This window comes from Marmota monax, unplaced genomic scaffold (assembly GCF_021218885.2).
Source record: "Marmota monax isolate L192 unplaced genomic scaffold, Marmota_monax_Labrador192_F-V1.1 WCK01_AAM20220418_F8-fsc00127, whole genome shotgun sequence".
NCBI lineage: Eukaryota > Metazoa > Chordata > Mammalia > Rodentia > Sciuridae > Marmota > Marmota monax.
Window position 1 is genome coordinate 5,607,977 of NW_026692894.1, and position 10,321 is coordinate 5,618,297.

Here is a 10,321-nt window from a genome sequence, read left to right on the forward strand (position 1 = left end):
GTAGAGCGCTTGCTTCGCACACGTGAGGCACGGGGTTGGATTCTCAGCACCTCATAAAAATAAATAAAGATACTGTGTCCATCTACAACTAAAAAATATTAAAAAATAAAAAAAATGCAAAGTATGTTTTAGAATAATAACCAAAACATGCAAATGGTATTGATACGTTAGGGTTTTCAAGCAGGATGAAATTATAAATATATTTATAGAAAAAAGATTGAAAATATTAATTATTCTCCCTTAATTTAGGGCCATAGAATTTTTTTATATTTAATTTTTAGTTGTCGCTAGACACAATACCTTTATTTTACTTATTTATTTTTATGTGGTGCTGAAGATCAAACCCAGGGCCTCCCGTGTGCTAAGTGAGCCACAAACCCAGCCCCATATAATTAAAAAATTTTTTTTTGAATTGTTGATGGAACTTTATTTAAAATGAATGTTATTGGGCTAGGGATGTGGCTCAAGCGGTAGCACGCTCGCCTGCGCTCGCCTGGCATGCATGCGGCCCTGGTTCGATCCTCAGCACCAAGTACAAACAAAAATGTTGTGTCCACCGAAAGCTAAAATAAATAAATAAATAAATATTTTTTTAAAATGAATGTTACTATTTTTAAATAAGGAAACTGTATCTCTAAAAATAGGGAATCCCCCAAGAAAATGGTGGAATCACCATAATGAATTTTTTTTAAAAAATGCTTAATAGAACAGTTTAAGAGACAATTTTATGAGCTGAAATAGAAAACAATACATTATCACATAAGGAAGTCTGACATTTTTTCAATCTAAAGAAGAAATATGCTTAAGAGATGAATTAGGAATTTAGGTTATATATATGAAATTGATTCTAAAGCAGATTATTCAGTAGGATAAAAGGATAATTTTGATATCTTTAAGTATAACACAGTGATTTATGTAGAGGTATGATGTGCTTCTTAGGATACTCAATAGCAAGGAGGTTCTAAATAACAGGTACAGATAGGATAATTGGCAGGCACATGAAAAAGGATGCTGGCTGCCCAGGGCCCAGTGCAGAGGGTGCTCCCTCATAAGGGAATGGAGCATTCAGATTACCCAGCATGTAGACAGTTAAGGAGGGCTGTGAGACTGAGCCCTCAACCTGTGGGGCCAGATACTATGTCCAGGTAGTTAGTATCAGAATTGAAGGTTATGTCCCCTGCAGAATTTATTTGTTGAAGTCCTCACCCCCAATACCTCAGAATGTGACTATATTTGGAGAGGTAATTAAAGTAAAATGAAGTATTAAGGCAAGCCCTAATTCACTATGATTAGTGTCCTTTTAAAAAGAGATAAGGAGGCGGGTTCACGGTGCACACCTGTAATCCCAGGGGTTTGGGAGGTGGAGGCAGAGGGATGAGAGTTCAAAGCCAGCCTCAGCAATTTAGGGAGGCACTAAGCAACTCAGTGAGACCCTGTCTCTAATAAAATACAAAACAGGGCTAGAGATGTGGCTCAGTGGTCGAGTGCCCCTGAGTTCAATCCCTGGTTACCACCCCGTGCCTCCCCCCCCAAAAAAGAGAAGAGATAAGGATAAAGATACAGAGAAGCAACCATGTGAAAACACAGGGAGGAGATGATCTTCTACAATCCAAGAATAGGCCTCAGAAGAAAACGACCCTGCTGACACCTTGATCTTGGACTTCTATTCCCCAGGACTTCAAGGAAATAAATTTCCAATGTTTGAGTCACAATCTGTGGTCCTTTATTTTGGCAGCCCAAGCAAATTAATACAAAGATATAACTGCAAAAATTAAATTTTTCTTCCACCAAAAAAAACCCCTATTTGAGATAAACATATTTGTGTGATCTTCATATATAGGTGTAAATCACTAGCAGTTTTTATTCTAAGAAAGTTGAACTTTCACCTAACAATTATTCATTGTAACATCCCTCCATGATTTTTTTTTTCCATACTGGGGACTGAACTCAGGGGTGCTTTACCACTGAGCCACATCCCCAGTCCACATCCCCCATCCTCTCACTAAGTTGCTTAGGGCTTCACTAAGTTACTGAGGCTGGCTTTGAACTTGCAATCTTCCTTCCTCAGTCTCCCAAATCAGTGGGATTACAGGCATGCGCCACACCATGCCCTGCCCTCACAATTTTAATAACTGGATTTTACATTTGTATAGTACATCAAATTCAAATTTCATTCATATTTGCTAGTTCATCTGATCCCCTCATCTTTTCTATGAAAGGCAGAGACAACAAGAAACAAATCCCATGGCCTGGGTCATGGAGCTTTCCATTAAATCCCAATGCTTTCCAAAATTTTAGTAAGGTGCCCCATTTCAGTAAAAACAGAAATAAAATTTACTTTGTATCTATACTTACAAAAAAACTAGTATTTCAAATAATGGAAAAGACATGCTTAATCTAAATAAAATAGTACCTTGAAATAAATTAATTTTTAAAAAATAAACAGCCATTATTTTCTAAGAACTTACAATTTGTCAGGCACAGTTTTAAGGCAAGTTACATGAATTAATTCAATCCCTCAAACCTTGAGGTAGGTACTAACTGTATTTCTAAGACACAGAAACTGATGAGTACTTTATCCAAGCTAGTAAATGGAGAAGCCAGGATTTGAACCCAGGAAAGACTGACTCCAGAGCCCATGATCTTAACCACACCACAAAGTGAACCAGGACACTAGCGAGCATAAGTTTTCATAGTTTTGAAGTCAGATGGGCTTAAATTTAACACAGGCTCAGCCACTTCCTAAGTGTTATCTAGACAAGCCTAATCTCTCTCAGATTTCTCATTTAAAAATAGAGATAATTAAGTGGAACAATGATGTAAAACCATTAATTAGTACAGTATCTGGTACTTAAGGTATACTAATTGTTAAGCCCTCACTGTTACTATTGCTATTACTTTGAAAGATATACAAAAACAATACATTGTTTAATTTGGGAATTCCAAGCAAAAAATGTCAAAATGTCCTCCTTTCATTGAATTTCTTTACTTCTTATTATTCTAGAAGTGCACATATGATTCCAATAATCTCATTTCCCATAAGGAGTTAGGAAACAATAAATCAGATTCAAAGTTCTATAAGTCTTAATTAACAGAAATGCCTAATAACTTTGGAATGGACATAGTATAATTAAGACTTCAAGAGATTCTGGACCAGGGCTGGGTTGTGGCTCAGCAGTAGAGTGCTCACCTAGCAGTGTGAGGCCCTGGGTTCGATCCTCAGCACCACATAAAAATAAATAAAATAAAGATATTGTGTCCAACTACAACTAAAAAATAAAATATTTAGGGGAAAAAAAGATTCTGGACATAGCTTAAGCATCTAACATCTAAAAAAATCACCAAAATATTTAACTTTTATTGAATCTTTTAAAAAAACTAAGTTCATAACTTCTCTGGGATTTTACAAGATGGTCATCTTCTTGCTTATTTATCATTTTACCCCTTATTTCAATCTTTAAAGATTTTTTTTATTATTCTCACTCTTCCTGATTTCTGATTTGATCATATTTTCCTTCAGTCTCCATTTTCCAGATAATACTTCTTTTGTAATCATAAGAAAGTCAGTTCTATTTTCATCTACTTCTAATTTCTCTGGATCTTTCTCACTAATTTTTTGGTGTTGGAGATTGAATATGGGGCACTTGACCACTGAGCCACATCCCTAGCCCTATTCTGTATTTTGTTTAGATACAGGGTCTCACTGAGTTGCTTAGAACCTCACTTTTGCTGAGGCTGGCTTGAACCTGCCTGAGTCTCCTGAACTGCTGGGATTACAGGCATACACCACCACGCCGGCTCTTTTTCACTTTTGAAGCTTTGTTTTTTTTTTTTTGAGATGAGCCAAGAGTCCTCACTAACATCTCATCTCTTAGATCCTTCATCTGAAAGATGAGAAGACTGCACTAGATAAGTTTGTAATAGGGTCCCTTTTATCCATAAGCCTCATATTTCCCTGGTCTTCCAAATATCTAGAAATCATTCAGTAATCTTACCATGCATGGTGGTACATGCATACAATCCCAGCAACTGAGGAGTTTGAGGCAGGAAGATCCCAAGTTCAAGACCCTGTCTCAAAAATTTTTAAAAATGTATAAAGGGCTGGGACATTTATTAGCTCAGTGGTAAAGTGTCTCTGGGTCCAATTCCAGTACTAAGGAAAGAAAAGAATAGAATAGAATGAATCATTCAATAACCCAATAATTCCCCTAAACTTTTACTGTCAGTTAGCCAAAGGAGTCATAATGTTTAAGGCTAACAAAGGAAAAGCATGACATTTTGTGAATCACCAGAAAAAAGATGGATTGATAAGAGAAATCAAACACCCAAAAAGATGCCAAAGACAGGGAAAAAGTCAGAAGCGCATAGCCTAACTTTAACCTCTTCTCCTTACAAAGATTCAAAAGGGCAGTAAGAAACAGAAAAAGCTTTTAGCAGAGTACAGGTCATCCAGGCCTAAATTCTGACTTAACAGAGGGATGCAACTCTGTGCCACATATGCAACATTATGATGAAATGATCTACTACAGTGCGGTGCACAAAACTGGCATTACCTGGATATTCTGTGACTGGATTAATATCCAGCTGTACTGAAAGACTTTATGAATGCTACTGGTACTCCTATATACCAGAGAAGGTGAGCACTCAAGACTATGGAAAGTACACGGCATTGGCTGCCCTGGTTCTATGGGGAGGAAGACTGAGCAAGCTGGGAGCAGGGAGATTTGGCCTTCAAGTATAGCTTAAACTCTGAGGATAACATATGCAGTCCCCAGAAGGAAAAGGACATATTAACTAGGTACAGGGAATCTTTACACCACCAAAACAATGAGAATGTAAAAGTCATTTCCTGCTCTAACAACAGGATCCAAAAAAAGCCCTATCTTTTCTCAAACTGCCTTCCACAGAGTCAGGAGAGGAGTAAGTCAATAAAAGGATAAAGTTTGCTAGACCTGGTGGCACATGCCTGGAATCCATGCGGCTTGGGAGGCTGAGGCAGGAGGATCACTTTCGTGTTCAAAGCCAGCCTCCGCAAAAGCAAGACACTGAGCAACTTAGTGAGACCCTGTCTCTAAAATAAAATACAAAATAGGGCTGGGGATGTGGCTCAGTGGTCAAGTGCCCCCAAGTTCAATCCTAAGTACAATAATATAATAATAATAATAAAAATAATAATGTTTTTAATATGCCCAGCCCAATTCAATGGTGGTTTTTCAAGGTGTGGTCCCTAGATCACCAACAACAGACCAAGAGAAAGTGTCTGCTTCAAATGCAGACTCAGACACCTATAACAGAACTCTAAAATCAAACTTCTGAGAGTGGTGCTAGGGTACTGTAACCTTAACAGAGAGCAACCTTGTTTTCAGAACGACTGCCTGGATTTTAAGAGTGGGGTAATGGGGGGTGGGGGTGGGTACTGAAGGTGAAATTCGGCTTCAGAATTCATCATATCTGATTGATATTCCAACACTGTTTGAGGGACCGTTAAAAACTCCATTTCCCAGGTACCAGATGCAGCTAATGGTTTAACACGAACAAGGACAAAATTAAAGGACTTGGAAATGTATTTCCCTAAGCTTTACATTTCCTTCAAAGGATGATCTTGTTAGTTTGTTTACTGGATCCTTCTTTTAAAATCGATCTAATCCAAGAATTTTCACAAAGAATCACAAATTCCAAAACAGAAGAGGTTTTCTGATAACGCCTAAATGGGCTCGTAAACCCGAAAACAGTGTGTGCTATAAAAAGTGGGATTTCGTTTAAAAGAAAATTACAGGTTAACGCGCTCTCCAGTTCTTCAACCCGAAGAGCCTCGGAAGACGGCGAGTCATTTGTGTGGCAGGAAAAGAGACTTCGGAGCAGGGGTGAAAGGACCGAGCAAAATGCACTCCACTCCAGGCAGAGTGCAGGGGGAAGTCTGACCAACTACATTATTTTTAATGGCTCAATTAATTGCCAAGGCAAATTAATCGCGCCTGCATACGCGCTGTCCGTGAACACTCCGGGGTCCCCGTCTTTCCTCGGGCGGGATAACCCACCGAGGCCTGCGGCAGGCAAGTTGTACTTCGGCCGTCCCCGGACGGTGTGGACCTCCTGGCCCCAATGCGAACCCCCGACGACGCCCGACCCTCAGACTTTACCCCGCGGACCGCGACAGCGCCCGTCACCCATCTTCGACGCTTCTCGGCGCCGGCCGAGTCCGCGGCCTTGCCGTCCAGGGTCAGGGCCGCCGCTGGAGTCGACCCGCGCAGCGTCCAGAGGAGAGGGCCCCCGACACAAAGGCAACCCTGGGCCACGCCCGACCCGTCCTGCCCGCCAGCCACTCACTCGTCGCTCCACGCCGCGCTCCCGCGCTCGGGGCCGGAATCCGCCCGGGAGGCGCGCGCAGGCCGCGCCTCCACCAGCTGCCGCCGGGACCGGCAGTGCCGCAGCGGCGCGCGCCCCCCGCCCTGGCCGGCGCGGCCACGCGGCTGAGTCACCGGGCGCTTCAAGTTAAGAGTCCCCTCTGCGCGGGGCACTCTGGGAAGGCCGCGCCGGGGGCTCCCCGCCCCCGCCGCCCCGCGGAGGTTCCCTGGTGTTCGACTCCAGTCTACCCCGAGCCGGAGGAGGACGCGCCCACCCTACTCCGCAGGGTTGGATTCGGTGTCTGCGCTGCGGAGACCTTCCTTCAATTATGGCAGGTCTAAGATGGGAAAGTTAGTCGTTTTCTGAACTGTAACACCGGCTCCCACAGCCCTCGGACTGCTGACGCTGACCGGAAGATGCGGAGCTGCCACCTCCCTGTGCATTCGCGGGGTGGGGGTGGAGAGGTAGTAAAATTGAGCTCCTTAAACACATTTTGCTTGGAAACACCTTCTGGATATGCATTCTGGTCAAAAGAAAAACAATATATATTCTTTTCTCAAAATAAGAATTTCATGAAACTACCAGCGATAGCCAAGTTAATATTCAAACCAACTGGAAGCGCTTACCTTGAAATGTTGTTGAGGGCAGGACATCCCTTCCTCTCCCACTCATATGCCAAGACAATCTCAAAACTGACTTTTTAAAGTACACAGAATGCTCAGTTTGAGATTCCAGAATCAAATTAAATTCTGTAAGTAGAAGACCTGTAAGACGCTGGAATGGGGTAACCAGGAAATGTAGAAGTGTGTTCCCCTGGGCTCCTGCGGAGGCTGAGCGTAAGCTGATAACATGTTTATCTCACTATCCCCTTACTGGTTTGCAAACAGACTCTGATGGTCCTATCCCACACGCCAGCCCTGATGGCTCACGTTGCCACTTGTTTGTGAACATTGCCACTTGTTTGTGAACACACAGGTCTCATTCTTGAACCCAATTCTGAGAATGCTGGGAAGGTTTTTGTAACTTTATATGAGCTTTAAATAAACGTCATTTGAAAGGAAAATAAGTACACAAGCTCCAAAGCACATTTGTCATATTAGGACTTGAACCAGTGAACTTTAGGCTTACAAAGACTTGGGATGCCCACAGGCCACCACAAAAAAACACAAAACTAGCTAACCAACCTTCCTAGCTTCCTTCTTTCTCTTCTTCCCTCCCTCCCTCCCCCTCTCTCTTTTCCCTCTTTCCTTCCTGTTTTCTTTTTTTGAGTGCTGGGAATGGAACCTAGGGCCCCATCCTAGGCAAGTTCTCTACACTGAGCTTCATATCCCCAGACCCATTAAGTTCTTTTACCTTGATCCATAACTGAAAATATGCAGTCTGTTTACAAAGCCTGTGTCCTGGTTTCCAACCTTCACTAATAAACTTCAGAATGAAAAACAAAAGATAACTAGGTAGGTTCAAAAAGCTTCCTTTGCTTCTTAACCAGGAGCCTAAATAAAACTTTCTCCTAGTTTATGCAGAATTGTGATGCCCACCTGGAAATAAATTAGTGTTTCTGAATGTACAGATGAAACAAACAAAAAAGCATGAAGTGATATTCATATTCATAAAGAATTTTTTTTGTACTTGGAATTGAACCCGGGCACTAGACCCCTGAGCCACATCCCCAGCCCTATTTTGTATTTTATTTAGAGATAAGGTCTCACTGAGTTGCTCAGCGCCTCGCTTTTGCTGAGACTGGCTTTGAATTTGCAATCCTTCTGTTTCAGCCTACCTAGCCACTGGGATTACAGGAGTGCGCTACCATGCCCCCCTCATAAGGAATTATTGATAGAGTAAATAAAATATTGGCAAAAAGAGCCAGATGACCTCGAACTGAGGCCATTCCACCTCTGACTAAACAGATCACATGGACACTTAGGTTTCCTAATCTGTAAGATGGTAACTAACCTACATTTGCCATCAGGTTGTTAAGAAGAAGAAAAAGTAATCAAAATGTATGCAAAATATTTTATACCCTGAAAACATTAGAGAAACTTAAGATACTATTAGTGTCAATACTATACACACATCCCATTCAAACTAACATTATCTCTGAAAGGAACACCCAAGAACTCTTTTGTTGGGTAAAATCATCTTCCCTTTTGCCAACCTTAATTTTTTTTTATGTCAAAATATACTGGTTTCCAGGTTGGGGATATAGCTCGGTTGGCAGAGTGCTTGCCTCACATGCACAAGGCCTTGGGTTCAATCCCCAGCATCACCAAAAAAAAAAAAAAATACACACACACACACACAGGTTTCATGAAACCTGGCTTAGTGGTGCACACCTATATTCCCAGCGACTCAGGAGGCCGAAGCAGGAGGATCATGAATTCAAAGCCAGCCCTAGCAATTTAGCAAGGCCCTAAGCAACAATCCTGTCTCAAAATAAAAATAAAGAGGGCTGGGGATGTGGCTCAGTGGTTGAGCACCCCTGGGTTCAGTTCCTGGTACCAAAATAATAATAATATTTAAAAACATATATGTATTTATACTGCCTTCCTTAACAAATGTCATGATGCAGATTGGTAGAGTGCTTGCCTCACATGCACAAGGCCTTGGGTTCAATCCCAAGATTGAATGAAAATAAAAATATGTTACAATTGTAAACGAAAGCTCGGTCCTTGTCCCCAATACCAATCCAATAATGAGGACTTGGTTTTAAGAAAAAAGGAAAAAGAAGGTCTATTGCTTTGTTAGCAAAGGAGAAACAGGGGACTCCTGTCCCAAAGGATGTGATTTTCCTCATCCGGAGAGACAGGGGGTTTTTAGAGGAACTCTTGAAGGGTTACATTCCAGGTGTGCTCTGATAAGGGGTCCCAGTTCATGTTAATTTGGGAGATAATTCACTTCCCAGATCCTCGGCAGGCATCTCCTTTCTGTAGTAGGTATGTTCAAAGGCAATTAACTAGGGGAAGAAAAAGTAAACACTGTCTCCTTAATCTTGTTAGGGAGGAGGAGAGTGGAGAAAAGAGAACAACAACAACAACAAAAAAACATGTTCTTTTGAAAAATAAGCCTTAGAGCAATGAGGGCTACCATCAGAAGATGAAGAGACCACTGTTACATTTCCCCACTGTTAATTTCTATCCTCCAGTTCTACAGAAAAGTGGGTGAGGACATCTTCAAGGTACTTCCTGCTGAGAATGGGCAACCAGAGGGGTCTTTATAATGGAAGGTTTTTACTTGTTGTTGTCACTCTTTCTTCTGTCTTTGGTGGCATAGTTGCAAAGGGAGGAGCCACAACAAAAAAATAAACAGAAAGCTAGTACACAGAGGCACTGAGGTGGAGGAGGCCTAGTAAAATAGACTTAATCCCTCTTGGTATCCAGGAAAAGAGGTCAGAGAACCAATCAGATATGCCTAATTTCATCCCAGCCAAAAGGGATGTGTGGTGGTCAAGGGTTTTTTTGCAGCCAGGTTGCTTGTTGCCTGATCTTTTCAATACTAGTCTCTTGTGAAGTGGTGTTAATATAAACAAAGCAGGATCTGTTAGCCTTAGCACAAACTCTCCTTTGCTCTGCTAACAGATGGTCTAAAGCCATTCTGTTATCCAAAACTACTTTGGCCAAAGCGTTCAGAGAGGCTTGTGAATTTGAAAGGGACAAGGTTGTTCATTGGCCAGAATGATCAAAGTTTTGGACAGATTTCAGAGGATCCAATCATGGGCCCCACCTCCCCACCAGGGTAATAAAATGTAGCCAAAAGAAAATACTTATTGCCATCAGGGATTCCCCCCATGGGAGGTCCCTAGCCGGTCAAATAAGGAGCTTTAACAAGCTTGTTCAATGAGCAGATTCACTTAAAGAGTGAATTGAGAATGGTGTCACTAAATTTCCTAGAAAACATTGGGTGGGAGTTGTGAAGTTTGTGAGGCATCAGTAGCCCACAGATAATTATTCATCTTTCAGCTAAACACATGTCCTGCAGG

General features: G+C 41.7%; 1 protein-coding gene across 5 annotated transcripts in view; it reads right to left on the minus strand.

Moving 5' to 3' along the window:
* Kctd20 (potassium channel tetramerization domain containing 20) overlaps positions 1–7,198 on the minus strand; it is a 33,679-nt gene extending 26,481 nt beyond the window's left edge. For 2 of the 5 annotated variants that reach the window (XM_046450725.2, XM_046450720.2), the window contains exon 1: positions 6,328–6,458. The gene's annotated coding sequence lies outside the window, so the exon portion shown is untranslated. The other 3 variants (XM_046450722.2, XM_046450721.2, XM_046450723.2) reach the window with 3 other exon arrangements.
* Between the last annotated feature and the right edge of the window lie 3,123 nt (positions 7,199–10,321).